Below are 27,226 nucleotides of genomic sequence, written 5' to 3'. Positions count from 1 at the left end.
AAATGTTATTACTGTGGGCTTATAGCAGCCACCTCACTAGTACCCTGTCAAATAGTAAGACCTCTGGGACTGAGAACACTGTAAATTGGAAAAAGCTGGTTCTGGAGCCACTTGCTGTCGCAGCAGATCAGATTCTGTACCCAACTACCTAGATTATAAGTAGCGGCCCACAGGAGCACTGAGGTCCCTTGCACTCCTTAAGGACATTTTGAACATCCAAATGCATGTGTTAGGTTCCAGAATTCAGACAGGCACATGGTTGTCTCTGCCTTCTCAGTTATCGGGAAAGGGGTTCCTGGTGTGGGTCTCAGAGCTGAGAGTCCCCCTTGCCCCGTAATCCTTTCTTAGGTTTACCTTTCTCACCCAGAATTTGTTTTCAAACCAAAACTTTCTGGCCTTCTGCTTGCTTCCTTCTTGCTACCCTACAGTGTTTGCTGCCACCTGTTCCCCTGGTTCTCCGGAACCCTCCTGGCCTGGGGCAGGAATACTGTGTAGACAATGGTTTTTATTTGAGGTGCTGATCAATTCATGCTCTTTGCAAGATCCTGACAGAGTCCCTCTTGGTAATAATGCACTGGTAGCCTCTGGCCAGTTGGATGGCCCTGGCTCTTTATCACCCCCGTTCATACCCCTCTGGTCCTGGGGCTAGACTGACAGCCATTGAACAATCTATCTGTTCCTCTCTCAGGTCAAAAGTCTACATTCTTGCAGGTCTCAAGGCTCAGATTTCTGCCAGAGACTGTATGCTTCTTTTACTCTTTAAGAACCCATAAGACTGTCACAGCATCCTTCTGCTTGCAAGCAGCCACATACGTCTGTTCCATGGTCTGTATTTGATCTGCATGGTGCACAGCTCTGGGAAGGGCACCCCCAGCTCCTCCTTGGACACAAATATGCTATGCTGTCCTGCCTCTGAGCCAGGGACTGTGTCTTGCTCTACTGCTGCGCTGTCTCCTCTGGCTCCACACACTCTGCTCACCAAGCTTTTGTCCATTGGAAGGTCATCTTGGCGAGACCAACGGTGGGGTATACCTGATTTGCAGATCTTTAGAGCCTAAAAAGCTACTGAAGATAACTTTGGACTAACACGTAACTTCTACATATCTCAACTACATAATGTACAGATTCCTTCTTCATAAACCCACATATTCTTCTTTTATGTATTTGGTACAGGGTCTCACTGCACAGCTCAGATTCATAGTGATCCTTCTGTTTTCAGCCTCTCCAGTGCTGGGATTACAGATGTGTGCTACCATGCCCAGAACTGGTGGCTGGCTCAGCACACCTGGGTTCAGGGCTGGTGTGGCATGTGGTGCTGGGGATCAAACCCTGGTCCCTAGGCTTCCCTAAGCAGGAGCTTAGTCTACTGAGCTATCTTGCCGACCCACAATCCCACAATTCCATGTCGAAATTCTTTTGTGCAATGTTTTAAGTTCTGGTCAAAGAATATGAGGAATATCTTAAGTGCTACAGAAAGCTTTAGGATCCCAGTAGAAGGCTGCTCAAATTACTTGATTTCTGTGCTCAGCAGGGACATACTACGGAGGTGATGATTGCAAATTTCATTGGAGCTGTCCATGGGCAGCTTCTCAGGGAGAACTAACTCTGGGAAGATGGATATGGGTGAGGATGCTAATGATGACGATGATGTAATGATTTTGTGCAAGAATGGCAATTATGAGAAGTGTGGCCAGCATGCACTGCTTTCTTTCTGTGAGCTACTACTCTGCTGAGAAGTTTACACCTCACCTTGTTTTGTATTTGTGGTGAGCCTTCCATGTAAGTGTCATCATTCCCATTTGGCAATAAGGAAATCAAGGCAGAAGGAGGCAGCAAGAGCAGGCTCCATTGCTGTGTGTCACCTGAGGGGTCTGGCTGCCCTTATTGTGTGCAACATGGTAGGCGGCAGCTGGAGGGGCCTGTGGCCTCTGCCCCAGTGCAAGATGCAGCTCTCTCTGCTGCTGGGCTGCTAGGTGTCTCAGAGCTCTGCTGAGGACACTCATCTGACAGGCCGGTTCTGGGCATCATGAGGGAGTGTGACCATCCAGTGTCCAGCAGTGAAGATGGGACCATCACCCAAGGCAGCAGGGGTAGTAATCACAGCAGGCTGTGGGGTAGCAGGTAGCAGCCGCGACTGCGTGCTCCCTGCCTCCAAACCCCCTCGAACCACTCTCAGCAAGTCTGTGTGGAGATCTCAAAGGGAGGAAGGACAGGAGGGAGGCATCAGAGTGCCCGGATTTGTGGTGCTCTGACACTGGAGACTGCTCCTGGGATAGCAGACACCTCAGGCTAGGAAGATACAGCAGGAGCAGCTTCCCTGTTGGAGGGCCGCCGCTTGAGTCCCTGGTTAGGTGCCCTGCGTGTTGTATGAAGGAAAATGCAATGAAGCGATGTTAGACTGAAATGAATTTGAGGAGTGGAAGCACTTATTTCCTCAGATGATATGAATTCTGGAGGTGGGCAGGGCTCCATGGCCCGAGTCAGCCTTTCTTGGAGTCCTGTGGTATGTCACTAAGGGCTGTAAGCCGATGGCCTCATCGCTAAGCACTTTGTCGAACCTGAGAGTATACAGAGAGGTGAAGGAGGGGAGGGCCTTCGTTCCCTTGCCTTCTCTTCATACACAGTGTACCTAAATGTGTGTCTCCATAGACTTCTGAATCTATATGCGGCACTTCTATAACTTGTTTATTAATTGCATTGCTCTTAGCAACATGAATATTAAAGAGATGAATTGTTATTGGTATAACCTTACCTGGAAACCATTTTCCAGATGCCTTAGCGTGGCCAACTGGGGCCCTGGGGGATTCTGAAAATTCCAGGGTCCTCCAGAATGGGTACACACACCAACGCCCAGATCTAGTTACACATTTGTTAAAAAGGAGGAGACGGACTTAAGGCAGACCTGAAAGCTCCCGAGCTTGTTTCTGCCAACCTATGTTACACCTCACAGCCTCCTGAAAGCAAAATACTACTTCCTCCATGAGGCAGACGAGGAAACAGGTTTGAGGTGCTAAGTGCGAGACCCAAGTTGGACAGATAGCAAATGTACAGCTGGCGTCCAAACCTAGGTTGCGGACAGCGGATTCTGCTCTTCCAAGGTCAGGCCCAACATGGTTTTGTTCCTGTCGTTCAGGCTCCTGCCTGGCACTGCATTCGTCTTCTTTTGCATTTCTCACAGCCGCAGTCCTGGCATCATCTGTCTAAATGGTCTTACCTTCCTCTAGAGGACAAAGCCTCCAGCACCGCGGCCCGGATGTGTCCAATCGTGTAGTCTCTACCCGACTGGCCGTGGCCATGTGGTGTTGCTCAATAAATGCTTCTTACATTGACCTGGCAAATAATGAGTGTGGTTTCAGAAATGCAGTCTTGAGATTCGTACCCTTATCCATCATGTGCCTCTGAAACTAGCCCGGTTCACCTGGATTGCCAGCACATACCTCTTCCTTTTCTCATTATTTTGTAGCTTCTCTGGTTTATTTGCAAATCATCCTTTATATGTGCTGATCCTGGACAGCAGCTGACCCTCTTACTGAAAGAATATTCTTTAGAATTTTTAGATCAGCTGGTTTCCTTAGCTCTTGGCTTGTCCAAGGAGTACAGATGTGGACATATCCTCTTTCCAGGCCTAGTTGCAAACACTGTGAGCAGGTGGATAATTGATAAGTACGTGAAATAGGAAGAACTCTAATGTGTTCATCATCATTCTGGTCATAACTTGGTATTAACACCCATGTAGCAGTAGGGATGTGAATATCAGGGGGTCTTGTTCCTGCAACTAAGTTATGATCTATGGCCCTACTGATTTTAAGAAAGACAGCCCACCTGGGTGTGCCTGATCTCATCATATCAATCCTTTAAATCTAGTAGATTGATTTTTTTTTTCCAGCATTGGGGATTGAACTTGGGGCCTTGTACTTTCCAGGCAGGCACTTATGTAAATCTGGGTTTTGAAGAAGTAAGGGAAGTATGAACTTCAGTGGGAGTTACAGATGTTTGACTCAAGATAATTGTTTTCTTTGAAGCTGAGGGTCTTAAATATCTAGCAGTGTAGATGACGGCTAAATGCTAAGAACAATCCAGAACTGACAGCCAAAAATCCAACAAAAGTTCAATCCTATAAGTGAAAGGAATTGTACTCAGCCTAGAATCTGAATGAAACTAGAAGGGAATTATTTCCTAGAAGCCCTCAAGAATGGAAGCAGCCCTGTGAAAAATTTTCTTATAGGCTTATAAAACCTCGAGCAAAGAACCTGACCCAACTTGACCTTTACAAAACTTAAGAGACATGATATTAACTAAAATAGAAGGAGCTGTTGTAAGTTGTTGCATTTCTGGTAGTTGATTGTACAGCAATAGAAAATCAGTATAACAAGCACAGGGTCCTGAGTTTGATTCTCAGGACAAAATTGTTAGGAACATAGTTTTTGAGAAAAATAAGTTTATTGGCATCTACAGCCATACCACCCTGAACGTGCCTGATATCATCTGATCTCAGAAGCTAAGCAGGGTGGGGCCTGGTTAGTACTTGGATGGAAGAAAAATAAGTTTATTGTATGATATGCATTCCATTAAAAAGTTGGTAAACATAAGCCTGTTTTATTTTTGCTTACATATGCATGGCTTAATCAGAAATGTTTCTGTGGCCTTGATTCTAAGAAGCATGGTCATTTGAGTGTTGAATAAACTGCAGGTTTAGTAGTCCATAATAGTATTAGGTCTTCTGCTTCACTGGCAGTGTCAGAAATTGTTGACCTGAATCCCCTACAGCTCAACATAACAGCATGGCTTTACTTCTTATACTTCATTTTTATACTTGCTCTGGATGGGTAAGACCAAGCTAACACAAGACCTATGCAACAAGAGTTGTAGCTTTTGGGTCTGAGAAGGTCAGTGAAATCCACTCAGGATTTATCCCGAGATCCTGTACCTCAGATTGTACAACCTTTGTCAGTGTCAGCCATGTGGATGAGTCATGGCCATTGCTTGGCCAATGTGCTTTCTGTGAAAGCGTGAGAGAACGTTTTCTCTCCATGTGACACTTCTTAGAATATTTTGCTGAGTTAACACACCTATAATATTCAAATGATGGAACTAAACAAAAAAGAGGATACAGATGAATGTCCATTTTGTATCTGTGTATTCAAAATGGTTAGGATAGATATATAGTTACATTCTCTTAATGAATAGAGGGATTTGTTCTAATAGTGTTTGTAAGTAGGATATCATGTCTGCATCTTGTACAGCAAATAACCACTAGGAAGAGAGTATGCAATGTGTTAATTATTGAAACTGTCCTACCAATTTGGTTTGAAAAACTGAATAAATAAAAAATAAAAATAAATTATCACACCTAACAAACAAAAAAACAAAAACAAAAAAAACTTTGGCACAGAGTGAACTACTGTATGACTGATCTGTAAATTCTTTCTTCTTCATTTTTATTTTGGACAATTTTTGTTGTTATATTCATTTAAGGTTGTAAACAATTTATTTACAATGTGCAATCTATTATTAATATCATGCTATATATTCATTTCAGAAGTATTTCTCTAAAATTCACTGTCTATATTTTATATCTTTCACATTTCAATATTTTTCTACAATTTTTAATGTTATATAATTGTGGATTTTCAATAAATTAATGAGAAAAAATAAATAAATAAACTTCAGGTTTACTGCACAAAAAAGACAATACATGAGGTGATAAATCAGATAGTCTGATTTATTCTCCTCATTTTTATAATACAAATACACAGGACTCTAGATGGAGCATAAATATAAAATAATCACCATTATGCTTTGACTCAGATCTGAAGTGTCCCTCAGGAGTGCCCTGTGTTTGCAGCCAGGGCCTGCGGCTACGTGGCAGTTCGCTGGTCGCATCACTCAGGCTGGGGCGTGCTCTTGTCCCTGGGGGTCTCTCCCTCTGTGCTCATGGCTACAGTGTGTGAGCAGCATTCTTCCGCTGGGCCTTTCCGCCTGCTGACTATGGACTGAACCTACCAAAATCGGAAGTCAAAATAAGCTTTTTCTTCTTTATATGTGTCTGAATTTTTTTTTTTTTCCTACAGCCACAGGGAAGCTGAATAATAAACAATATTTAGTGAAGGGGCCTGAATCATGTAATCACATACTTTATATCAGAATGAAATTTTTTAAAAGTATGATCAGTGAATTCTATTAGGAAATAAATTCCATATAAATATACTTGTTTTCAAAGTTGGGCATTTTCTATGTGTTTTATAATCCTGCAAAGCTGCGATATTTAAATAGTTACATTTGTTCTTTTTTAATAAAGACACTATATTTGCCAAAGTAATTCATTTTGGAAATTAGGCATTTTCCATATTGAAATAATAGCTTTTTGGGAAAAAAATGCCATTTAAGTTTTTTTTTTTTTTCAAATAAATATGTTTGTATAATATAGATATTTTTACAAACACACACATTACCAAACAGAGACATTTAGCAAAAATCTCTTATAACCGTAGGATTTTACAAAACGCAAAGTTTAGCTGCTTAAAAGAAATTAAGTATTAACTGTTCCTTTCAATAAACTGATAGAAGTTAGTAGCATCAATTTGCGTGCGTATATCTGGTAATTAGAACAGCCACTTTGAGGGCCTGCCAAACAGCTCAGCAGATGAAAGCGCCTGCTGAGGCAGATGCAGAGTCCAGGAGTTCGACCTCTGAGCCTGCTGTGCTGGCCCCGCCCCCAGGGCACACTGAGACAGTGATTGAGACCGGGCGTGGTGTCGTGTGCCTGTAATCCCAGGGCTTGGGAGGCTGAAAACAGGAGGATCGCTGAGTCCAATCTGTGTAGTGAGACCCTGTAGAGTGTGTACTAAATAAAAATTTTTAAAAAAGGAAAGAAAAGAAAGTCAGGCTCATTAGTTACTGAAGTGGGAGTATAAATTAATGTTCCAGTAGTTATTTCCAAAACCTGATAGGATGCTTGCTGATTCTAAAAAGAAAGCGAAGATGGAAGGACTGAGTACATAATTTGGAGGCGGTTTTCTGCATTTTTAATTTTGCTTACAAAGCAAAATTTTCTCTCTCTCCCTCCCTTCTTCTCTCTCCTTCTCTCTCTCTCCTTCTCTCTCTGTAGTGAAAATGCCAGAAAGAAACCCCTCTCATGAATTGATTTTCTCTCTCTCTCTCTCTCTCTCTCTCTCTCTCTCTGTGCGTGTGTGTGTGTGTGTGTGTGTGTGTGTAACTGGGGACTGAACTCAGACTCTTGCACTTGCCAGGTAAGCACTTATCCTACTGAGCTATCGCCCCAGAACTGTTGTTCTTCTCTTCCCCTGCTAATGCCTACCCTCTGTCATGCTTTTTTTCCTCCCATTTTCCTCCCTTCTTAGCTTGCCTTTCAAGGCTGAGATAATCCTTTAGAATTTTCTGTTATACATTTTCTCTTTTCCTACATAAATCAGGAAAAATAGTCTATAAAGTCCTTCCTGGGCCCTCCAGATTCGTCCCCATGCTTGCCAGCATGTCAGATGTCTGCTCAGGCTCCCGCTCAGGTCCTCCTCATCCAGGAATAGCAGGCGTGTTGACAGCTGTTGCTCCGCTCCTAGGGCCGTGCTTCCTCGTCTAGCCCTCGCCCCAGCCCTCGAGCGGCTCTCAGGGAGGCCACCGTCCAGCACGTCTGCCCAGAGCCCTCACTCCAAGGTCCCCAGAGTCTGGGAACTCTATTTTTATTTATTTTTTTCCAGAATTGGGGATTGAACTCAGGCCCTTGCATTTGCCAGGGAAGCACTTACTGTACTGAACCACCTCCCTGCCCCCAAGTGTGTGAACTCTTAATCCTGGAATAAATTCACAACGTGGATTTAAGCTGCTGCCTCCACCGCCCCTGCATTAAGACTCAGAGGTGGGAGCCGGGGCCTCCTCGGTTTCCAGGTGCTCTGGAAGGACGCCCCGCGAGGCAGGCACTGGAGCGTGTGCCCGGCGCGGGGCAGCGCGCAGAGGCAGCGAGGCCAAGCGGACGGGCGGAGGCCCACACACATCACACTTCTGTTCCCACGATATCACAGTGCTATTATTTGGGCAAAATCACCATTCTGATTTATTGATCGAAATTCCCATCTTTCAGAATACAAAGTGTACTGTATATAACTATTGTTTTCTTTCTTAAAGAAAACAAAATAATTTTTAAGAAACAGCATTAGAAATGATACAAAAATTCATTGACCAAAAGTAATAGGATGTGATCTGTGTCGTGAGACCCTGTCGACCCTGTACTAAAAAAATAGTAATAGGAATTCAGCAATGGTTGCTGTATTGAATGATGTTATCTTTAAACTGGTCGTTTAGGTTACCAGATATAAAGGTGCAGAATTGGTTGAAAAAGACCCAGAACAACAACAACTACAAAATATTTGTGTCTTCACATCACCTCCGTATTTCTCGTGCTGTCATTCGCTGCACAGTGACATTAGCCCAGGAAACACGACCCACAGAACAGTAACAGGGCAGGTGCACCTCGGCGGTGCGCGTACCTTAAAGGAGCAAGTACATGTTAATGTCTTTCAAACAGTTTGAAAGTGTAGCTCCTTTTCCAAGGTCACTCAGGGCGCTGTTTGCACAATGACGAATTGCCATGATCACATTTTTCACAACACATCCCTGTTATTAATTAACATTCATATGCGTTATATAAGTATATAAGCTTATAAAAGGTATTGCTATAGTGGGCATATATATTCATTGTTATTTATAGTACCTAAAATATACTATTCAGACTTGGCCAGATAATAGTTGTATAATATTACATTTTAATATTAATTCCAGTTAGTTTTTATGAAAATATCTACTTGTTCAAAAGCTAACCTGAATTTTTGGGCCAGTTGCTTTGATGCGCCGTGTGTGTGAAATTATTCTGAGCTTGTCTCACCCTTTTACTTTGTTCTTCTTGAGAGTGATAATAGTTTTAACAATTGTAATAATAGGGTTTCATAATAAGCAGGGACAGAATTTATTAAATCATTTCCCTAGGCCAGGCATAACACTGAGTAAGTGCTTACGTAAACATGCTGCGTTTCCTCCTATGAGTAGACTCTTAATTTTTCATTTATCGGTGTGGACATGGAGATGGAGAAGAAGTCATTTTCCAGAAATCCAAGACTTGGATTATTAAACCCAGGCCTCTCCCCCGTCCCACCACATGTGTCAAAATGCCACACCAAAGCTGTGCCTTTCGTGGCTGGCTCAGTGTGTCCAGGACAGGGCTGGCAAGGCATGTGGCACCTGGGATCAAACCCGAGTCCCTGTGCTTACCTAAGAAGGCACTTAGTCCGCCAAGCTATCTCACTGGCCCTTGGTGTACTTCTTATAACAGCAAGCATATGTTAATGTCTTTCAAACAGATTTGAAGTGTTGCTCCTTTTCTAACGTCACTTGAAAAAAATAATACATTTATGTCTAAAAATAATCAAGTCTCATTGCTATTTCTTTCTCAATAAAATGAATCAAATACTGCAAAAAAATCAATTTTGTTTACAAATGTTGCATTGTAAAGCATGTTTAGAAAAGCATAGTAATGAATATTGAAATGTAACATTCTGATCAGTAGAGACCTGAGAATCATTCTAGAAATTATTTTGAATAATTATTCTAGAAGATTCATTATATTTTCTCTTATCATCACAGCATTTTTTTCTTTTCATAGACGTGAAAGCAATTTTGTAGTTCCATAAATTATAATTAAATTGCACCACTGTTTTTCTATGATATTCTAGCTTTGGCTTGGTAAATATTTTTGCTTTCAGTGAATTTCAGTTTTTACCTCCAAATCATGCTGCCCTATCCTTCCACAAAGATTAAATGAGAAACATAAGTATAGCCTCCCACACACGAATTATTCCTAGCAAATCCGATATCCTTCTCCTTCTCGGCAAATATATAGAAAGTCTTTTCATTTTAGTCTGTCTCCTGATTTTCTCTGCATCAGATTATAAAGTGGGTCCTCTTACCGCAGGCTAAAATTACGTAGCAGGATGGCGCTGTGTGCCTCCTTCACTAGGAATTGAGCAGCAGAAATGGGAGGAAGCTCAAATCTGTTTCCCTTCCCCAGAGAGCTCCGCTGCCGGGGCTAAAGGGGGGCTCTGGGATTCTGTGTGGTCCCAGAGCACTGTTCAGGGACGACACACTGGTGGGGCAGAGGACAGTGGCTTGAGGCCTAGCAGCCAGCGATGCCTTAAATGGGTTCACAGAGAGCACAGCAAGCGATCATTGACCGAGAGATGCAGGCGCGCTCTCTCCCTGGGCTGCACAAATACACAGCTATGGTGGGAACAAGCCGCTGTTGATGAAGGCCTCTGTGTGTCCCTCATGTCCACCCTGCCTTTGTGTGGATGGTACGAGTCCCAAATGTTCTGCCAAGTTAAGTGTTTATATTTGTTTGCATTTTGATGAAAAGTACGAATGACTGGAAGCCGGCAATAGTGCTTGCGTCTGACAAGACAGCGTGAGTGCTGCGCGGCTCCGAGGGCCCTAGCTGCAGCCGCCAGCATGGGGTGGCCCGGCTCGCGGAGCCATGTGCGCTACGCCACGCGATCAGATTCTTAGGGGCGGAAGCACGTGTGTAGTCGTGTGTTGTCTTGTGAAGTTGTGGTCTTGGCAGCATCAGGGCGAGTGTGCCTTGAAAGCGAAGCTTGTGCTTAGGCCTGGGATTTCCTCACATGTAAAGCAGCGGACAGTGAATCCTCAGGCTTTTCTGCTTCTTTACTCTGCCCTTCTCTATTTCTCCCAGATTTCCTGTGGTAGGAAAGGAGTTCCATCTGAGTATGTTCACATGAGGACATTGCCCAAAGTTGAGCAGCACATCGGCATGATGATGTCAAGGATCAGGGGCCTCCAAGGAAGGAAGATGACGCATCCGGGTGTCTGTTAGGTGCTACGATAGGAACCTCCCATTGAGTTCAGGCACAGGCGTTGCATTTTGGAAACACCTGAGAAGTCTGCATGAGCATTGTTAGATGCTGTAGGTATTTGCTAACCTCTTAAGTAGGGACCTGAAAGTGTCATGCTGAGAGTCACTGAGTAAGAATGAAAGCTGCATTGTTTAAAATATAATATGCTCACAGTAGGCTGTTCAATGCTGCTAAGTACTTTTTGTGCTGCAGACTTCACTGTGACTTGGCTCCTGCCCTCCAGGGTGGTTTTTTAAACAAATGGGGGTGGGGGTTGGGGATGCAAAGAGCTGACAGAACATGTTGGTGCTGGCAAGACCACCAGAGGAGATGCCTAGAAGGTTGTGTGAAGTGAGTGAAACACGGGCAGGAAATGGTTGAGAATTATGCAGAGTGGAAGACCGAGACAGGAAGACCACAAGTGCAAACCCTCACCTGGGCAGCTTGTCCTTGCTCAGAGATGCTGTCTCAAAGAAAATAATTAACAAAAGGTGATGTAGTAGCTCAGTTGGAAAGCTGGGAAGGTGGGGGAGATGGCGGAGCAGACGAGAGGCACCAAAGGGCTGAGCGGAAGCCCTGGAGGGTGCTGAGAAACAAACTGAGCTAGAGATGTTGCTGTTGCCTCATAGATGGGTCATAAAACCAGAGTCTGGGAGCCGGGGACAGCTCAGCAGCATAAATGATTGCCTGGCCAGCATAAGGTTCGGAGTTTGATCCCCAGTACCACACACACACACACACACACACACACACACACACACACACACTAAAAAAGTGTCATATTGTTTTGGGCTGGGGAGATAGCTTGGCAATCTAAGTGCTTGCCTAGCAAGCCCAAGGACCTGGATTCAATCCCCGACACAATACCACATGCCATGACAGCCCAACCGACGAAACCGGGTATGGCGGTGCACGCCTGTAATCCCAGCACTGAGGAGGCAGAGACAGGAGGATCACTACGACTCCGAGCTGCATAGTGAGACCCTGTACCAAACAAATAAATGAAAGATTTAAGAAGAACAAAAAAAGCTAAAGTATGTATTGTCAGTGTTCACAGATGCAGCAGAGAAATTCAGGAGGTTCTGGAAACTTCTTCGGGAGAAAGAATACAGACAAGGATCGGCAAACTATGATTATTTTTTAAACACACGAATGTTTGACAGGCTCCGCCTCTGCATGCTCAGCTTCTACCATATTCCAACCAGAGCCCTTTGATTTATTTTACTTCATGGTGGGTGAATGTATGCTAATTCCCTTTCATCCAGGAGAAACTATCTCAGAATTTTAAATTTAAAAGATTGCTGCGTTAGCAGCAGGCAGCAAAGATGTTCCCTAATTTGTTGACAGTACAGTGGTATTCATAAGCCCCCGTCTTCCCAAACATCTGTTTGTTTAGTACCTCAAGAGCTGAGGAAGTTTAAAAATTGTCACACATTGTTGTTTCGTCTTATGCACTTTATTTGAAAACGTACCTCTCAGCAAGATTTTATAGAAGAGATGTGTCCAAGGGATTCACTACTAGCTTTACTCAATGTTTAGCAGTTAACCTTCTCTCCCTAATGAAGTGATGATGCCCTCCTGGAGATTCGCTGGCATTTTTGCCTGTGTCAGCGAAGGGAAAGAATTGAATCCTGGCTTCTGGAACTCTCAGATTGTGTGTCACGCTGAAAGTGTCCAGTGGTATCTAAGCTGTAAGGTAAGCAGGTAACAGAGAGTGGTGGTGAAGACAGGATAGCTTAAAGCACGTGAGTTCTGGATTCAACTCTCAGCTCTGCAAATCACTAGCACTAGCTGTGTATAAAAGGAACATTCCCTGATATTTGGAAATGCCACTACCTACCTATCTGTGAATCTGGAGGAATAACTCTTACCTTAGAAAGTAAGAGCAGTGATTAAGTTTTGTAGGTTTTTTTGTTTGGTTGCTTGGTTTTTATTTTGGTTTTTGTTTTTGGTAGAGGGTCTCACTATGTAGCTCAGACTCATAGTGATCCTCCTGCCTCAGCCTCCCCAGAGCTGGGATTGCAAGTGTGCGCCACCACACCTGATTTCGGTGGCCCACTCAACACAGGGACAGCAAGGCATGTGATACCAGGGATCGAACCCAGGTTCTTGTGCTTGCCAGGCAGGCGCTTAAGCCATCGAGCTATCTCCCTGGCCCAATAGTGATTAACTAGGAAGTACAGAAGTACATTTAGACAGACACAGTGTTATATAGACACCAAAACATTGTTTACTATTATTGGATTTGTCCTTAATTAATTTATTTATTTCTCTAAGTATTTCTAAGATGTTCCATTAGAACATTCTAACCACATTATCACAGGCACAGGTAGATATATAACGCCTTGGTTTTTACTGAAAAATATGATTGGTTTACTCTTCTGTTTTCTGACTAGTATGGCACTTCTAGGTTAACTTAAGATATTTTTGGGTCCAGGGAGATGACTCAGTAGAATAAGTGCTTCCCTGGAAAGTGCAAGGGTCTGAATTTAGCCCCCAGTTCCACAAAAAAAAAAAAAAGAAAGATATTATTTTAACTTTTGACGTTTCTGCTGGTACACCATGATGAAGGGTTGCTCTTTGTGGAAGAGTGGTGTGTGTGTATGTGTCTGTGTGTGTGTGATAACACAGCCACATGCACTGAAAGTGTATCACATTGCTTGGGGTACATGGGGATTGCATCTGCCCTCGGATGCATAGTTGCTCGGTGTCACTGCTATTTTGAGGTCTATGTTCCTTTATTAATGAGTTTCATTTAATTATCTTATAACCTCCTATTACAAAACAATTTTACCAGGCGGTTCATGTGAAATATAGAAAATAGTATCATCTAAGTTATTGCTTTGTGGGCAGAGTTAAATGTGTGGTGCACGCCCGTGATCCCAGCTACTCTGGAGGTTGAGTTTGAGCCCAGTCTGGAAAACAGTGCAGCCTCACACAACCTGGGAGTTTGCGTTGTGTTGTTTTGCTTTGTTGTAGGTGCGCGTTTGGTTGCACACACTAATAGATTTCCTGTTGTTGTGTAACATACCGATCGCGCCTGTTACAACCTTAATGCTACCTTAAGGGCTTCACTTAGCAGGGACGTTAGGACCCTGCCCTGGGTAAAACTGCTCTCGGAAGGATCTATAATGAGACATGGACCCAAGAAACCTGCCTGCATGGGCCAGACCACTCTAGCCTAAGATAAGACAGCAAGGGCAACATCAAAATTCAAGGGAGGGAATTAAATTAGCTCAATTCTATTCAAACTACCCTGTAGGGTAAGGAGACAGAGGTGTATTTCAGGCTTAAATCTGACCATTTCAAGCAGTTGTTGTGTTGGGTAATGAAGCAGCATTCCAGAGGGAGAAAATTAATCAGAACCTAGTTTTGTGTACATCTGCTGGAGTCGGAACAAAGGAATGTTAAACTGATGAAGACATGAAGATCCACAAAGTACTTGAATGATGTTATAGAAATAATGAGACCTTCAGAATAAGGAAATTTTATGAAATAAAATGAAAAAAAAAACCCAAGCAATGTAATTCTGACAGAGGATTGGATTTGCCATTTTTACAGAAGCTTTAACTTGCCTGATTATTCCCAGGGAGAATTCTTTCATTATAAGTCAGAAAAGAAGAAAGGAAAATAAATCTCCTGGTTGCTAATTGGCCCTATTGCTGTGGTACTTCCAAATAAAGTATTCTGTCATGGTGGATTCAATCATAGACTGTTTTAAAAATGTTGCCATTTATTCTCATTTTTACTTTTTGTACTGGGGATTGAACCCGGGACCTTGCACTTGCCAAACAGGTGCTTAAACCACTGAGCTATCTCACTGGGAACCGTTTATTAATTTATAAAGCAAATTTAAGATTGTCCTAAACATACTTTTTAGAAATAAATCTTAGGTTTAATATTTTGGATTATGGTTAGGTTGGATTATATTACAGGAATATAGAATGCAGAACTCAGTGTACGACACTGTGTATTCATCTCTTGAAGCGCCACGCCTCTGTAGGCCAGGGACCATTGTAGTCTGCTGTGGTTTCACTTCAGTTTCTCTCTCATTCTGTCCGAGATTGAGTAATATTCATTTTTCAGGATAAATTAATATTTTCCTGAATTTTGGGCTCATTGATTCCGTTGCGTAGTTTCCCACGAGGATGCATCCTGAAGTACCAAGCAGCGCGTAGTCTGCGTGTCTCGCGTTTCCCAGGCATCTGCTCCTACCCTTCGCCTGTCGCCTTCAGCACCACCCCACCCCTGCCTGGCTCCGGTTTCCCCAGCTGGCCCGCCCCAGCAGTTCCTGCGACCTTCCTCACCGTGGCCTCCACTCTTCCACTGGGCTGTGCTGAAGGGCATTCGTATCATCTGCAGAGTTTGCTTCTGGAAACAGGGTTAAGGACGTTGTGGGGTGAGCAGAGGTTCCCTGGGGGTGGGGGTGGGGAGAGCAACTCCTGGGGTGCAGGGTTGGAATGGATGCGTCCAACGTCTGCAATACCAATAGAGGACTTTCCGTAGCCTGCCTGCCTTTATTTATTTATTTATTTATTTATTTATTTATTTATTTTTTAGGGAAGGGCCTACAGGGTGTTCAGGGTCTCATTACTACATTGGACTAGTAATGATCCGCCTGTTTACAGCCTCCCAAGAGCTGGGATTACAGATGTGTGTGCCCCCATGACCAGTCTCCATCGCTGTTTCAGTGCACCCAGGGGGCAGGGCCAGCACGGCAGGTGCGGGGATCAACCCCCGGCCCCTGTGCCTGCTTGCAGGCGCTTTAATCTGTTGAGCTATTTGGCCAGCTCTCCGTAACCTTTAGAGATTTACTCTGCTGTGGGCAGCCTGTGACCCAGCGTTCCGTGTGCTTAATAAACGTTAATATCTCCCAAATCATTTTTTGCTTCATTCAGAACTTGTAGGTGCGAAGTTTACGTTTCTCTGCTTTCTGCAATAGAACGCTACGTTAAATACTTGCTAGATACTCATGTTCGTCACTCTATGAAACGCCTCTTCCAGTCTTCTGCATGTTTTTGGTGATTTTCTTTCGTATGTTGATTTTCTGTATATTCAGATAGCTTTTGTGGCTGGTAGATACTAAAGCCCTGCTCTCCAAGTCTGTGGCTTGCTTGTGTCACCTTGTCTTCTCCTTCTGTGACCCACAGGGCTGGGTGTTTGCTGCGCTAAGATCAAACACGGGGCCTCGGCCATGCCAGGCGAATGCTCTCCCCTGAGCAGCCGCCAGAAGCAAGCGGAGCGCTCCTCAGCCATTCGGGGGGTTTTCTTTGCGCCTGAGAAAGGGTGGAAAGGTTTTAGGAGTGGAAGCATCATTGTCTATGTTTTTCTGTTGCAAAGCTATGCCTTTGTGCATTCGAATCTGATCTGTTTGCAGTGAATTACTTTTTTCAGGTTGTGATGTATAGATTCAATTTTCTTTTCTTTGTGCGTATAAATAACTGTTTTAATACTTGATATTGAGTCGACTATAATTTGTCCCATAAACTACAGTAGCATCTCTGTAATATGAAAATTGTAATGCATATGAGGTCTTCATCCAGAAAACTGGAGAAAAATTACAGGCTTATAATTTTACATCTTATAATTCATGAACTTGATGTCCATTTATTTTATTCTTTTTGAATGTCACCAATGAAATTTAGGCATTTGTTTTCCAAGGCTTTGCACTGTCTTTGTTTCGTTCATTGCTAGGAACCTCACAGTTTGTCCTTCTCTTGAAAATGTTATTTTTTAATATGATATACCTTCAAAGAATTTACCTTTTATAAAACATTGCAATCAATTTTACATGTGGATCTTGTGTTAATAACTTTCTAATTACTTCTAGTGATTCATCTGTAGATTGCTTTAGCAATTTCATATGCCCAAGCTGTGAAATTTGGTGCATGGTATCATTTTTAAAAGTCTTATCATTCTTCATCTGTTCTGACTTTCTATATTAATGGAAATGTGGGAGAGTGTGCAATATTTTGTTGTTTAATAGAATTCCATTCATATTTATTATTATGAGAACTATTGCTTATTTTACTGGCAATTGTATTGAAATATAATCTGCATGCTATGCAGTGCACTGATATAAAATTCAAAATTTGTTTTTTGTACAGTCACAGAATTTTGAAACAATGACAACCCTATTCAGATATTTTCATCACCCCAAAAGTTACCCCATACTCTTTCTAATGCTGGAATTGCTGGCTCTGTGTGCTCATTCTGGGCATCTCAAATGAACGGGATCGCACAATATTTGCTCTTCAATTATTTTCTCCTTTTTGTCATCATATTTTCAAACTATATCAATACTACTCTAAACGTAAGTACTTAATTTATCTTAATTCTCCAGATATTTTCTCTTTTATGGGTATACCACACATTTTAGCATGCTAATCATTTTAAGTAAACAATATTTTCTTCAGCCAGGCATGGTGGCTCCCACTGGGGAGGCTGAGACAGGAGAAGCCTTATGAGTTCAAGGTCAGCCTGGGCTGCAAAGTGAGCTCAAGGCCAGCCTGAACTGCACAGTAAGACCCTGTCTTGAATAAAAATAAGCCTTTCTCCTTTATTTTGCATATGACCTACAGATATAGTTATTGGATCAGAATGTTTAATGGGCCTTTCTTATAGGGTCATTTTGTCTCCTTTGGGGCAGTCCTGATTTTCCAGTGGTTAGCACCTCATCTTAAATACCAGCTAAATTTTAACTGTTTCATGTAGCAGTTCTTTCTGGTGTTAGTTTTTTGGGAGAAATATTCTTCTGGGTAAGCATATTTTAATCTGTGTGTTTATTCCATCCAGTGATGAACAGATTGTTTATAGTTATATTTTGAAGTGAAGCTGCTGTAAATAAATCTCGGATGTGATCTTTTGTGCAAAATTAAATCTCTTCTTTGTTTGGTAAATGCCTAGATGTGGCCGGGATGGGTCCCACTGTAGCTCACATTTGACCTTCAAAGCACCGATAAATCATTTCTTAAAGGCCCATTTTCTAATTAAATCAGCAGCCTAGTAGTATTCTAGTAAATTTTTTCTAGTATATCAATAAATTCCACTTTTTCATTTCTAGAAGTCCAATTTGTTCTCACTCAGATCTACTTTGGAATAGGAGATCTCTCTAATGTAAAAGTCCCCTTTATACTTTTAAAGATATGAAATACGCTGCTGTCATATATCCTTGAATCCAGTAATTCAGGGCTTCACTCTTCAATTCGGTTCTTATAATTTTCTTCACAAAAGCCTGCTTAGGAAGGTGTATTTTCTCCTTTGTGTAAGACTTCTGGTTATGGGTTTATGTTCCTTAGAACTTGTTTGTGGGAATTAACTGAAGCCTGACCTTATGATATGATCTTTCAAAAAAAAAATTAGTCTTTACCTTTGCCAAGTATGAGAAAGTGCTACGACCCAGGACCATTTCTAACGAAATCCTTGATGCCCGTTGGAGAAGCCCTATAAGCAAGGTAATTGGGGTGCCAGACACATGCAAGCAAGCACCCTTCTCTCTGATGTGCCTGCCTCCCTTGTTTATATTCAGCTGTCAGTGCAGGGCTGTCATGGTCATTTATGTCCCTCCGCCACAGTGGTCCCCTCTTTCCACAGGACATACCTTATAGAATCCTCAATGTATGCCCAGAGCCAAAGTCTACAGACCCTTGGCTTTCCCTGTGCATATTTATGCCAAGTGTAACCCATACATTAGGCGCTATAAGAGGTGGGCAGCAATAATGAACCAGGGCAATGACAGCAGCATGCCGTAGCCGAAGCTACAGCAATGTAGACTTCCCTCCAAATCTCTGTATTGTGCTCGCTCTTCTCCTGAGCATGCCACATGATGTAGTGCCGTCTGCTGAGTGAGGTCAGGTGCATCGGGGGGCGCTGTGCTGGAGTGTTCAGCCGGTGTTCAGTGTTCAGCTGCTAACTGTGGTAACTATGGTGGGTGAGCCAAAAGAAGGACTACTGAGTACGACAGGGTTAGGCGACCACAGACAGCACAGCTCTGGATGGGCGGATAGTGCGCACACTCATGGCTGTCATAAAGCCTGTTGATATTATCTGTCACTTTATCAAGAAATTGGCCAGATATGGAAAAGTCCACTGAACAAAATAAGACAAATGAAGCTCTCTCTATATCTCTGTCTATCTATCTAAATATATGTATCTATATCTAGACAGACAGACAGATATTTAGCTTTCTTTGTTGCAGACACTTATTACATAAACAATATTGGGCTACTCTTCACATGGAAGCACAGAGGACGAGTTCTTCTCCCTGCACACTGAGTGCCGCAGCCTCCTTCCCACTGCTAACGACACGCTGCGACGCTGGGGCGAGGGCAAGGACATTTACCTTCAGTGGTTAAACACATGGCCATAAAATTTGTAATCAGTTCTTATCAAAATCCAGTGTAAAAATGATGGGAGCAGAATATGGGTAACGGTCCTCTCTGCAGAAAGTGCTGAGAAGACCCTGGCCATGCAGTTACAGAGACAGACCCGAAAAGGAGGTTGTGCAGACCGCCCTTGACTAAGACAGTCGGGGACAGCAGCTGACTCTCCTTCTTGAGGACTTGTGCACTGGCCGGTTAGAGTCATTCCATGCGTGACTTTCTGACGCTAGACAGTCAGGGCCATCAGGTCCTGAGACCTTGAACCAAAACGCTGATGTTGGTCGATGAGTGGATTCAGAAGTAATGCCTGTCACCCTCTTCTCTTTCTTGAAGTATTGCTTCGCCCTGTTAGTGCTGTTGGTTTCACAAGAAGTGGAGGCCAACTCATGACTTACCAGAGTTTATGAGGACCAAGGGCTGGCATGGACTCTTGGCTGACAGTCTAATGGAAGACATGAAAGTCACTCTCATGCTTGAGTTTATGCAGAAACTGCCTGAGTGCGAGCTGTATAGTTGGTGACTTTCAATAGCGCAGTTGTAATAGCTTGACTGGATTACACTCCTTCTTAAGTAGATTATTAGACAAATGTATCCTTTGACTACCTTCTAGTTATTTAAATGTTTAAATGGCAAAGCATTGTGTCAGTGAAAGTTTAGTGATAAAATGTGTTGTATTACTGATGACTTTATGACATCATATTTTCTACTAACCAAAATTCATACTTGGAATTGTCCTTGTGAAAATTTACCCACAAAATGAGCAGAGAACTCTGCAGTGGCTAGTTAAAAGGATATCTGAAATAATGAATGCAGTCCTTTCAAGTATTTGGTACGGGGTCTCACTGTGCAGCCTGGACTCGTAGTGATCCTCCTCTTTCAGACTCCCCAGCTCTGGGATTGTAGGTGTGCACCAGTGCACCTGCTGTCTGCGGCCAGCTCAGTATGCTGGGGTGGGGTGGGGAGGCACGTGGTGCCGGGGACCAAACCCTGGTGCCTGTGCTTGCCTAAGAGGAGCTTAGTCCTCTGAGCTATCTCACTGGCCCTAACACAGTCATTTTACAACTGTCCATCTGTTCAGATTCTCTCCATGAAGGTGGTTTTGTCTGAACAGCTGTTGAGTCTGCAGTGTGATACAGGGAGAGTCAGAATTTGGTGCAGGCCGTTATTGACGGTATTTACAGACTGGAGACTTGCGGGCATGCGCTTGGAGTTGGGCGTGAAGCAAACCCCTGCCGCTAGTGCTGCTGGCTTTTAAGTGACCGAGTGCATTCTTAATATGGAAGGTGGCTCCCTGGGGGAAAAAATGTGTGTGTGTGTGTGTGTGTGTGTGTGTGTGTGTGTGTGTGTGCAAAAACACTTAGATATTACTGTGGTTTGTGATTCTGCATGGCTCCACACAGCACAATCGCTTTCCGAGTTTATCTAGTAAATGTCCTGGGAATGGGGGAAAAGTTCTTGAAAACAGAAATTAAAAAACAAAGACAAACAAACAAACAAAAAAAAAACCCCAGCATAGTGACAGAAATGATTTCTGCTCCTTTCAGCGTCAGTAAGGAAAACTGGTTGGCCAGTGTGCGCTTGGGGTGCAGTGTCCACTGGGCGCCTGGGGTTCTGCTGCGAGGTTCATGGAGCGCTCTTCCGGGTGTGCCTATTGGGGTGTGGAGGCGTGGCCCTGAGTCCCGGCCAGGCCCGTGGCTTCCGCCTCGCTGGCGCTGTTTCCTTGCTCTGCTTCTAGCCTCATGAGCTGAGCATCCTTCCTGCCACGTTGCTTCTGCCTTTGAGGCTACAGCAACACACGGACTCAAAGCCACCAAACTGGAAACTAAATCCAGCCTCTCCTGTAAACTGTGGGGATGGGCCATTGAGTCACAGTAGCTGGAGAACTGCCAAATGCAGCCAGTACCGCTTATGAAGTTCTCCTCATACAAGCGTCAGACTCCTGCGGCCTGATACTTGTATTCATCTGTGCAGAGAAAAGTTCACTGTGACAAAATAAGACAAGAAGTTCAGTTCTTTATCTACGATCCTTTATAGAGCAATGCAAGTTCTTCTGTGATTGTCTAAGAAACGTATTTTCCCCAGATCCCTTACATTTCACTTTTTATGAAATGTTGCAGGGACGGTAAGATATCTTAGTGGACTAAGTGCTTGCTTAAGGAAGCACAGGGACCAGGGTTCGATCCCCGGCACCACCTGCCATGCCAGTCTTGCCCCTGGGTGTGCTGAGCCAGCCACCGAGACCAGGCGTGATAGCACGCGCCTGAATCCCAGCACTGGGGCAGCTGAAACAGGAGGATCACTACAAGTCTAAGTTGCATAGTGAGACCCCATACCAAATGTATTGAAACACACACACACACACACACACACACACACACACACACACCTGTTGCCTGTCCATTATGGTCCTTTTATGGCATGAGAATAAAGAGCAATCCACATCAGCAATGATGATAGGTCGTCAGCTGGGGTTAGCACAGCCTTGGGAAAGAGTTCTTACTTTGAGTGAAGTTTCTTTATGATTATTTGCTTGTACCTCAGAAAGGAGTATGAAATGATTGAAGAATTATTTCATTATAGCCCAAGAAAGTTTTGGATCAGTTGCTCCCTGACCTGACTCTACTATTAAAGTCACCTAGGAAGCTTTTAGAAGATCTCGTTCCTGGCCTCAGCCTCAGGGAATCTGAATCAGTTGGCTGGAGAGACCCTAAGGGTCTCAGTCCTCAGAACGCCCAAGTGGGTGAAGTTTATACCAGGACGTTGGCCTGTGCTTCCTAGTCTAAAGTAGTCTCTCTTCTTAACAATGGTATCCACTATGTATGTAAGATGGGCTTTGGATCAGACTGTCACTGTCATAGTTCACAATCTGATTCTTGATGCCCCTGTGGAAAGGCTGTTCTCTGAGTTAATAGGAGACTAGTTTAAAGCATTTTCCACCTTGAAATAATAAGAACAGTAGCTCGTAGTCATTGTACCATGGCTGGTTCAAAGCACATATTTAATTTTCTTATCGGACCCTAAGTTATCATCATTTCCATTCTTAACACCCGGTTCTGGTGGCCAGCTCAGCATGGGACCAGCACAGCATGCAGTACAGGTGATCAAACCCAGGCCCTGGAGCTTGCCAGGCAGGAGCTTAGACCACCGAGCTATCTCCCTGGCCCTCATTTTCATTCTTGAGTGTGGGTGAAGGAGCAGAAGAAATTAACTTGGGATTTCAAGCCTGACGCAGGCCCGGGTCCCAACAGTGCACTCCTCCCCCCTGGATTCCTAGCTACCCCTGGAAACACTGAGTAACAGTTACAAGGGATGTAGAGATCTGTAGTGGAAGGTAAAGGGAACGGGCCCATCCTTCAAGAGGATGCACACTCCACAGCACAACAGTGCAGCACATGCCATAAAGAGGTGCGCGGCAAATTACAAGTGCTGTGCAGATCGACTTGGGGGCAGACCGAGAGCTTTTATTGCTGAATGGAGTGACAAAACCATAGGCTTGTCAGGTATAGCATTTTAAACAAGAGCAAGGCTATATGTGGCGTGCAGAAGTATTAGGCAAGGCCTATGAACTTGCTAATACCCAAGCATTTGATCGAAAGCAGTAGTCATCTCTGATGTGATCCAGGCAGAGGCCTGAGCAGGTGGGACAGGACTCCTGCAGACGTTGGCAAGGTGGCATCCACCTTGGCTTCCCTGATGGCTGGCTGTTGGCATGAATGAATGCCACTTCAGGATAAGCCTTGTGAGAGCCGGCCTGATAGTTCAGTGGACTAAAGTGCCTGCTTAGGCAGAGCGCAGCGGCCGAGTTCGATCCCCAGCGTGCTGTGCCATCCCCGCCCCTGGAGTACACTAAGACAGTGATTGAGACTGGGCGTGGTGGCGCGCACCTGTAATCTCAGCATTTGGGAGGCTAAAAACAGGAGAATCACAATGAATCTTATCTATTGATCTACATAGTGAGACCCTGTAGACCCGGTATCCCCTGTATTAAACACATAAAAGAAGATAACCCTTCCGACTCAGTGATGAAGTCATGTGGAGTGGTGACCTGTACCACATTTCAGAGCAGCTCAAAGAGCACTCAGCCTCTGCGAAGGCCACGTTAGAAGAGGTGGCGAGAAGCTGGAAGGAACCAGCATTCACTCGTGGCTGTGCACTCCGCAGCTGCAGGGAGTGGAGGGAAAGCCTTGTCAGACTACGTCCTGTGAGCAAACCAAGAGTTGGGCCGAGGGTCAGAGGTAGGCACTGAGCTGCATCCCTCGCCGCCAGTCACCAGGAGGGGCAGTGACACACCCGCAGGCGTCACCGTCACTGCATAGCTGTCCAGTCAGAGGACACCTTCCTGTGACCACTGTGTGCGGTTTCAGAAATCTTGTTCTTGGAGAGACCTGGAGAGGGTGGCTCTGCACCTTTCCATCACTGGATCACTCACAAGATAAAATAGGATGTCACTGAGCCTTCTGGCTCACTGGACGGCTTAATTGACCTGAAATACATAGCACTCATCTGGTGAGCAACAGTTAATTTTAATAGCCAGAATTTTAGTTCATTGAAATGGCAAAAGTGTACAATTCTTTTTTTTTAAGAATGTACAGACTACACAACATTTTTATCCATATAATTATTTCTACAGACAGCCAGCTGAAAACTCTTATTAATCCACTGGAAAACTATTGAGGATTGTTTATGAGAATTCAGTCATTAAAAATAACATCCTGTGTGTTGCTGGAGAGCTCTAGAAAACAGAATACATTGACCCAAGTGGTCCTAGCCAGTCTGATCAGGAAAGCATTCTTCACAGAAAAGAACAAGACACCAGGATGTACATTACTTACATTTGTTCTCATTATGCATCTAAACCTCAGCAGAACGTCATTTTAAATAAAGGTGGAAGGTATAGAATAAATTAAGGTGCTCAGTTGCGCTGGTGCTGGATTCCTGGGCATTCAGAAAGTGTTATGAAAATGGAAAAAGCAGCAATTAATTTTTGTCATTAAGATCAGGAAAATATATTACAGCAAATTTCCATTAGCCCTGTTTATATATAGCATCCCTTGCTATGATGTGCTAAGAAAAACATCGAATGAGAAGGCTGGTAGGCTAATAAAATAGTTGGAAGGATTATAAAATTACAGCTGTGGTTTTTTTTTTAAAGAGTCTTACTAGTTAATAGTTATTCCACATTTCCATAATTTTGGGTGATTGGCTGAGAACCTTACAAAGATCCATGCATTTTTATTCCTTTGCTCTTCTGTTAGACGAAAATCCTGACTTGTAACTCTTTAACTCAAGCTGAAAGCTATATCTTTCTAAATCCTGCAGGATTGGAGCTTTTGATCATCAGCCAGTCCTAGGGAAAGGGTTGGTTTATGCAGAGTGTTCTTTTCATACTTGGAGTAAAGCAATACAAGAATAAATAATTTGCTCCAAAATTCTCCTCATGCAGGATGTGTCTTCTTATTAAACCCATTTTGAATCCAGTACCTTAGAGACACACTCTTGAGTGGCTTCAGAATATTGCAGGAACATAGTAAGTACATCGGTGATTAATGAACTCAAATATACCCCTTACGATTTGTAACTCCATTATTTTCCAAGAGAATGCAATGAAAAAAGTTTATAAAATTGTTTAGGAGTATGTGTGATTAAATTTGCTTTGATTTTATTTTTGCATAATCTCTGAAAGTATGTTTCACATAACCCTCTTTAGTAAAATCTGTACAGTGCTTTAAGTTTACTTGACACCCATCTTCCTTAAAAAAAAACCTAGTTAAAAAAAATAGAAACAAACAGAATTTTACTAAACAAAATGATAGGAATTCAACAATGGTTATACTACATATTGTTTTCTTCAAATTAGTTGTTCACATTACCAGATCTAAGCATGCAAAATTGATCAAAAATTAGAAAATGTAAAAGAAGAAAAAAAATTTAAGCATCAACTGTTCCTTTCAACAGACCAGTATAAATCAGCCGTACCATTATCCAAGCTATTCTGCATATATGCACATATGTATATATGATATGTAATATAGAACAATAATATAACACATAATATAGACATGCATTTTCCCTTCTGCATTTTCTCCTTTCCTGCGTTCCAGTTGTTCCTTCCCCTTGAACACGTTCCTTCCTTCTCATAGTATCTGTTCTACCTTTCAGATTTTATTCACGCTTTCAGCTTCTCACACTAGGAGCCAATGTGATGTTTGCACACGTAGGTCTGATTTATAGGTAAATGGGTGCAACTAGTGACCATGCTCATACAGTGAAATAAATCAGACCCATCTTCTTACACTTAGGAAGATGGCCCTCCTTTCACGCTGTACCATATGGAAGTGTATAGTATTTATCACTTTATTATTTAATCATTGGCTTCTTTTTCTATATTAGAATAAAATAAAATGCTGATGTAGCTTCTTTCTGTCTGTACTATACTACTGCTCAATTCAAAGACTCCTACATCTGAGAATGGATATATGTATAGAACTATAGATTGCACAATATATATACAGTGAATTCCATTCAAGTTCAGAAGGTTTTAAAAATATGCTTTAATTCTATGTGTTCTTATTTTTGATGTTGGAAAGAAACCTTGCTTTTGTGTGCACACATTGTGCATTATACTAGTAAAGTATACGAGGTAGTTAACCTACAAAGATAAAATATTGTTTTGAGCTTTGCTCAGTGACAGTACCTTAGTCAATGAGGTTTATCCAAGGCGTTATTATTGCTAATTGAAAATGCTCTTTTGGCTTATGGTTGTGAGGTCCTAGTCAAAGATCAAGTGGCCCCACTGTTTGAGGCAACTGACAAGGTCTGCATACCACATTGGGATCAGTTAGCAGAACCAACCTCTTCCCTTGCACCCCAAGGATCCAAAGAGAACAATAGGGAAGCGTAAGGGTCCCACTGTCCTCTCCAGCAGCAGTCACCTGGTGACCTGAAGCTCCATCTCCTTTCAGCCCACAGCATCGTTCTAGCAGCTCCTGGAGTACTAAGCCTTTAACAGGCGCACCTATCACAGACACTACCCATTACTCAAACAGGAGCATCACACTAATGACAGATGAGCAACTAGGCAAATTATAGTTAATCATAAGTAATACTTACTGCATGGTCACCAGTGACACTTTCTGGAAAAGAGCCTTATTGTCCTGCTGTTTTAAAATTTTAATAAATGTTAATTTATATTTATGGGGTACAGTGTGATGTTTTGATACATTGCAATGTAGATTATCAAATATATGCCCTTACACAATTATGTTTTTGTGATAAAAACATTTAAAATATGCTTTTAAAAACAACTTTGTAGTGCACAATACATTTATAGTTGCTATAGTGCTTAATTTTTGCAATAGATCTCTAAAGATTATTTATGTTCTTAGTTATGTGTGAAAAGAAATTGTAGCAAAATAGGTAATTTTGACTTCATTTTTAAATGCTTAATGTATTAGTCAGTTTTTCTAGAGAAACAAATTTAATACAAGACATACAAAAGTGTAAGAAATCACAAGGTTGGCTCACAAGACTGCTTCCTCATCTAGCCACTGAGTCGGCGAGGCAGCCTGCAGAGGTTGTCTGCACACTGTTGACCGAAGGTTCCGGTCCAAGGTCTGGCACTCACTGCAGTGCTGTGTGCAAGTCCATATCAGGAGGCCGATGGGTCCACAGTGAAAGTCCCAAGAGTCTTGTCAGAAGGCTAAAGCCGAAGAATCTGTGCGAGGAACCAGGAGGCAGCATCTAAGCTGAAGGCCAGGGTGGAGCTCCTCCAGACAGTAGAAGATATCGAAGCTATCGAAGCTATCCATCCTCTCTCATTTCCCTTTTTATACTGTGTAGAAGATATACCAGAAAAAATAGAAGACAAACCAGTTGAAGGCAGGTCCTCTACATGCAGGCATGCAGCCAGCAGCTCTAGGGCAGGTCCTCTGC

At 43.0% G+C, this 27,226-nt stretch overlaps 1 protein-coding gene across 1 annotated transcript in view; it reads left to right on the top strand.

Moving 5' to 3' along the window:
• The window catches only part of Ctnnd2 (catenin delta 2), a 927,345-nt gene that overhangs the window by 341,582 nt on the left and 558,537 nt on the right, over positions 1-27,226 (top strand). The gene's annotated exons all lie outside the window — the stretch shown is intronic.

The sequence above is a fragment of the Octodon degus genome, unplaced genomic scaffold (assembly GCF_000260255.1).
Source record: "Octodon degus isolate 3935 unplaced genomic scaffold, OctDeg1.0 scaffold00008, whole genome shotgun sequence".
NCBI lineage: Eukaryota > Metazoa > Chordata > Mammalia > Rodentia > Octodontidae > Octodon > Octodon degus.
This window is presented reverse-complemented; position numbering and strand designations above follow the sequence as displayed.